This window comes from Zophobas morio, unplaced genomic scaffold (genome assembly GCF_036711695.1).
Source record: "Zophobas morio isolate AGI-343-1 ecotype UQ-CSIRO unplaced genomic scaffold, CSIRO_AGI_Zmor_V1 ptg000838l, whole genome shotgun sequence".
In the NCBI taxonomy this organism is placed as follows: Eukaryota; Metazoa; Arthropoda; class Insecta; order Coleoptera; family Tenebrionidae; genus Zophobas; species Zophobas morio.
In genome coordinates this window covers 45,793-52,704 of record NW_026972940.1, presented here as the reverse complement: position 1 = coordinate 52,704, position 6,912 = coordinate 45,793, and positions in this window count along the sequence as shown.

The following is a 6,912-nucleotide window of genomic DNA, read 5'->3' as shown; positions in this document are numbered from 1 at the left end:
CCACGTGTTCTTTAACTCCAAAACTGCCACATGAAGGTGAGCTGGATAAAAAGTAACTTCGTTAGATAAAATAGAAAAAGGATTTGTAAAAAGCTGCACATACTTAAAGTCCTCTTGAAAATTTGTAACTCTCCCTTAAAACTATTGTTTTAAGAGTAAAACTTGTTTTTTAAACCTTGAAGTCTTGAATTTTTGTTCCTGCCATAAATTTCTTGCCCTATAGTAAAATGGTTCAGTCCACCTTTACCCAGATGCTCTTCCAATAGTATCAATTTAGATTGGAAAGATGAACCAAACCGAACCAGGTTGGGAAAATATTAGTTTTGCTTTCCAAACGCTCATTTAAATTACTTAAGTTATCCATGAAATCTGTCACAAAAACTAAATCCCACAACCAATCTTTATTTCTAAGCGAGCATTCATCTGAGAGTTGATTACTCTCTTTTTAAAATCTAAAAACCAAATTTTTTAATTTTTAAAACCTTTCTAGAAATTGACCTTGAGATAGCCAACAAACAGTGCAATGTAGTAGTAATTCATGCTGTTCTTCTCCTTCATTTGAATTTGTGAGAAAAAAATTGGCGGATTTCCTCTTTAATGAAGAGCCCTGATATGTATGTGGTAGTACATTGTCTCACAGGCAAGAAAAGTTCATATCCTTGGCACAGAGAGCTTCTTGCTGAATAAGGCTGTGGTATTTGAAAACTTCGTATTTTAAAAAGTCTTCCAAAAATTACAAAAACTTTTACCTTCCAGATCATTGCCGGAACTCCATTTGTTCAAACACAATCCAATTTGTCCCAGTTTACTTAACGATTATCAATTACATCTTTACTTTCACGGAAAACATCTTTTTTACTCCGTATACCTAAGTTCTTCTGTGATACCGGATTGTTCGCTGACACAACTCATATAAATGCACATTTGTGCAGTGTCAGTTACATCGCAGCTCATTTTCAAAGCAAGAGAAAAGTAGGAGCACGCGGTCATACGATGAAGTATTTGTTTACCAACATCATCTGCCATTTCATTGACTCTTTACGCAACAGTATTTCTTAAAAGGGCAATATAATTTATCCTTAAAATTTTTAGATCTGCTATGGTTGTGGTGAAAATTTTCAAACAGGGTTTCACCATATTTCAGCTGTAGAATAAACTTTTTTTTATCTAGCAAGAAGTGATATATCATAAGACCTTTTGACCGTACCTTGCTGAGTACTATCCTTCTTGAATAATGTTAGTTTAATAGAACAGAGATTTTTTCTTTTTGCCTATGAAATTTTCTCTTAACTTTGAACCTATGGAATAGTTTGTATCGAAATCAGAATGCATTTAATTAATATACCGCTCTTAAGTAAATTTCTTTGGCACGGCTACACAAGCATTATAAACGAGACATACTGGCCTATAACCAACGCTTTTCACAAACAAAAACTGGTGCTCTTACTCGATGTTTAATTCGCAAAGAGCAATAATATCCTCTTTGTACCTTCTTTTCCCAGCTGAAGAAGATGGCTGATTTAGACCCATTATGGATTTAGAAGTGTACTACTAGGTATCTGTTAATGTTAATTAAACAGAGAATTCAGATTATTTTTTGCCGCCAAAATGCAAGATACAGAACAGCGCCTACACAATAGTAATGCATTCGATTCATGTCACTGCTGTGAATGGGGGGAGGGAGCGGAATGGAGGAAGCCTCGGACTACTTAAAATCTCTCCACTTGCCATCCAGCCCTAAAATAATGCTATTCTTTAAATACTGGCATTCCTACTTATTATTTTCTTGCGACCTGCTGCTTAAAGATTACTTTAGTTTTCCATTCACACAAGGATGTTACTTTCTTTAGAATTTAAAAAACTTTTTCAGTCGTTGGTAGGCATGCCAAGAGTTGCTTTTTACTCTCTCCTCCGTTTTATTCTATCACTACTCTTTCTTTTAACTAATACATATAAGTTGGCCCTCTATTTTAATCATATCATTATAATTTTTTTCGGTTACAAAAAGTAATGCTGAATGCCTTGCTTTGTTGTACTCAAGTAATGTTTATTATTAGTAGTAATACTTTTAATAGGTAAATAAATAATATAATAAGTACACAACTAGAAGAATAACAATATATGAAAAGTCTCGGTATGTTGTTTAGCTTAATACTGGTTCCAGATAGGCAATTGTAAAGGGTTTTTTTCACTCTTTAGATATACACAGTTATCGTCATGAGTTGGATGATTTCTTGTACATTTATTATTATCAAAAAGTTTTTTAACGTAAACCCAATCGCAAAAACTACTTAAAAAGCTCTACCACTACTATGCAACGAGCCCTTACAAATACATTCAAACTTTTTGTGCCAATGGTCATTGCGCCGCAGGAAAAGTCTCAGAGCCTGTTTTTGAAGATGTGATTTTGCCAGTAAGGTTTTATTTTAATTTATCTGGTAGGGGTTGTTAGTTTTCTATATATAATTATAAATACACCAATAGCTTTAAACTGTTTTTATTACAAGCGAATTAAATTAAAAAAAATCTACTCTTCTTTTTTTTTATATGACAAGCTTTTTAGGGTTTTTCGCTACAGGTAAGTCTACAAGGAGCTACATTATAATTTGAGTGACGAATTCTAGTGACTGACTTCTATGTAAACAAAGGGAAAGAAATTTTTGTTCCTTCTGCATTACTAAATTTCTCTTTTTAAGTATAGTGAAGGGCCTAAATATAAAGAACAGCTTGGTTTGCGGGTTAAAGAGATTTAATAATTTATATACTATAGATTAAAAAGGAAGTATAATATATTTTTATCCAAAAAGCTTTAAAACCATCTAAGAAGCACAACGCCTACCACAATAAAAACTATTAAAAAACTGTTTATATATATTTTTCTTACTGACATACTATAATTAATATGCATAGCATATTTTTACTGCTTAATGATAATTCTCTTCTTAACCTTGAGAGGGGCAGAGAAGGAGCTCACCCCCTTAAAGAGTCATAATACCCCCCATCTTCCTGCCAGGTCCCTAAGCAAATCATACGAAGAAAAATGTTAACGAAAAAAACAAGAAAAATGAAAATTAATAATAATGATAAAATACAGATATTAAATAATTTAAGTAAATAAATTAATAAACATTATTATCATAATTTATAAAATAGCTTTTATATACGTTATATTCCTATATATGCTAAATTATTATATTTATAACTTTAAACTTAGAAGTTAAAAAAATGATTATATATGTATTTAATTATTAGTAAGTATGAAAGACTTATCATATAAACTTTTTAAAAAAATTTTTTTTTATGTTACGTGTTATATTATTATATAATATTAAAACTTTTTTTATTTTTTGTTTACTGTTTACTTTGTTAATTTTTTTAATTAGTACATTTCAAATATCTATATGAAGTAATAACAAACCATTAAGGTGGTAACTTAAAGCTTAGAAAAAGCATCTTCTAAAGTATTTGGGTCTTTCTATCTATTCCAGTTTTAGATTATAACTAACAGTAGCAGCTGATAAACGGATCGTTACGTATATTCTTTATAGCATTTAATTTTAATTTTTAAGCACAAAGCCTTAGTTATCTCCAAACTTGTAGTCACAATGTAACTGATGCGCCACGGAGCATCCACAGTCTTCCTGAGGAACTTGTATTATAAACATGCAGCTTATTTATTGGACACTAAGAGTAGGCCAACTAACGAAAGCATACATTATTATTGCATCGATTACGGATTTATATATAGCACCTCCACTTTTAGGTGTAGTTGATTGCGCCTACTTAGTAACGGGCAGTGGATATTCTTAACAGCGTTCATTTTATTATAATGTGGTTAACATATATATTCCAAGTTTATATAGGTTGATGACATAACTTAAGTGCTTAACATGAGAGCACCACGGATTAGCAGTTTCAAACAGATGAGGGCTTTAAGAGTTTAAACTTTATCTCTTTTCCTTATAAATATCATTGCTGAACTTTAAGAAGCATTAACAGTGACCTTTTCGATCAGAAGACCTAGTTTTTAAAGTATGCAGATAGAACTGTAAATGCTTTTGTAGGTATGCCGCCGGTTTATAACTGCATTACATAATTGTATACCGCATATCAGGCTAGTATAACGGGATGTAAATTAGGACTTCTATAGAAATTGCGAAAGAAGCGGTTATATAAGTAATCCTAGGGGGACCATCATGTTTAAGGCCATTACATTTAAATTAACTGTTCCTATGGGTACTTCAAAACTTTCTGTTTGAGAATATTTTTTTTTATAGGGATCAAGGGAACTAAAACTTACACAACTTTTATGAAAAGGTCGTTAAACTAAACTTAAGAAAATGCTTTCTCATCATCTAAGAATACAATGACTCTATTTATCAACCGATAAAGGCTTTAGTTTAACATTTCTGACAGCTCTAACATTTGGTGACTCTGGGCTAATGCTCTTTCTGATCACGAAGTTTTTTTAATCCCTTAAGTATCACAGCCTACGCAACTTTACGAATGCAGAATAATAAACTTGTGAGCCGATTCTTAGCAAACTTGTCTGGCTTATTAATTTACTAATTAAAACGACTTTTTTCTAATATTAAACGAGTAGGAAAATAGGATGTAGTTACCAAGTTAATGAGCTCGTATGTGAAAAAAAAAAGCATTATTAGTTAGATGTTTGAGCATAAGCCTGGATATACCGATTGAACCCGCAACCTTTTCGGTCAGAATGAGTTAATTATATTAGTAATTCTTTCGCAACTGATAAAAAAAAATTGAGCGCGCCAACTATGGTTAATGGTGGCCCCCAATTAGAGAACCTTTTCGTAAGTGGTAGTGGATGTCTCGGGAAGCGAGGATAGGTGTTGTGCAAACTCATTAAATTTATCTCTAGTAGTATGTGTACCATTTTCATAATGAATGAATGGTAAGTCTAATAAATTTCAACAAGGTTGAGCTACCTTATAAATTTTAATAACGCCAAATTCGTGAAATTTAAATGTCTAAACATTTGTCTCCAAACTTTGTTATAAGTTTTGTAAGTTTTGTAATTAAGAAATTGTAAATATTGTTGGGCTTTTTCGTCCTTAGAAGCTCTTTCTTCATATATTTAATTTACACCATCTTCCTTGAATTAGTTGTTAAATAGTGGGGAAGGATTAGCTAAATGTTAGGTTCCACCCTCAATTTTAATAAATTTTACCTGCTCTCTTTAGGTTGGGACACACTTTTTGGCGCAAGGACTCAGATTTTAGTAGTTGAGGAAGATTTTAATGCTTCTGATTTCTTAATTATGAATAACTGACTGAATTAACAGTATCTGGCAGTGATGGCGGAAAAGTAAGGTTATTTAGGTCATTTAGCTCTTCGTGCTTATAAATTTGGCCAATGCGTTATTTTTTGATAGTCACTGAGCCTCCGGAGAAAACCGAGTTTCCTAGCTTGTTAAGATTCCGACTAAGGTTGGAGGACAGCTATAAATGGAAGTAATCCTTAGGGACGTATATATTTTTAGAATGGCAATGTCGAAACCTCGGTTCTGCTCTAGGGTTAATGTGCCTTGGATTATTTGGCCCTGATAGCTTCCTACTGAGATCTCCAGCAACAAAATTGTGTTGAAAAAACTAACTGTATTTTTTAACCCCCTTTGAGTAATTTTTATTCGGGGGCTCGTAGGTTGATAGCGCTGCTTAATCGCCGTTAGTTGGTAGTTGGATGAGAACCGCAAAAGCTTCTAAAATTTGAAAATTAATAATATTTAGTTCCGTGTGCTTCATGTCTTCTTTGATTATAATTCTCAACCCCACTTTTTAAGCATTCATGCGGTCGTACCTATAATAGTGTACTTGAGTACCAAAATTTTGTTACCCTCTAACAGTGAGTTTCGAAATGAGAGTAATATCTATTAGAATACGAGTCGTAAGTTCATGTAATTCATAGTTTTTGGTTCACAAGCCGCCCATCTTTCAAGATTATATCCTAATGTTTTTTGAAAGATATTCGTAATTTTTATTGGCTTGTTGAGTTTTTTAAATTACTCACCAATATATTTCGAAATTTAATTACTGATGGCCTCAGTGGTTGAAAGTTATCTTGAAAAGGTATGTCATTCCTGGTTCTATAGGACAGTCTCTTATATACTTCTTATTTTAAGTTTTATCAATTCTTTTAAGGAGCCATCTTAGGGTGGAAAATGCATCATTTATAATTAAAGGTGTGACCGCTCAAAAAATTTGTACAACTTGGCTTTTCACGTATTTAGCACATTAACAACTGAAGGATCAAATTTTTCGCTATACTTAAATAATTGACATTTAAGCATCGACCATTCACTATCCTTTAAAGTTCTTAGAGACCTTTATGAAGCCTAATTTTTGTTTATATATAGCTTTGGCAAATTAAGATGATTTTAGAAGGGCTTACCATTTATTATTAACTCTTGCTTAATATAATAATTGCATGACTTAATAAAGCCTCCAGGTTAGCTCACCTTCAATCTTTAGAAGGTAACTACAAGAATATATATTCATTTATATATAAAATTTCGTATAGAATCTTTATTCATGTCAAAACAAATCTGGTTAGCTTTAACTGGAAGATAATCTGTTCTAAACTAATTTATTATAAGTAATCGGTAGACTCGAAATTATTATAGTTATTTTTACTGTTATACTTGCTTATTATTGTTTTACAATTATTATTCATTACTATTAGCACTATTGCTATTATATGAAGTCAAAAATTATTACTATTTTATCCTTCTTATTGTTTATGAAGTTTCTTTTAAAATATGTGAATCAGCGTTAAGATATGGACTTCTTTAGTTATATGTCGGTCTCGGAAAAGTTATTTGTAAGATTATTTTCCACACACTATCCCACATTACATCGCTTAACTATTGCCATCGTAATAAATCAC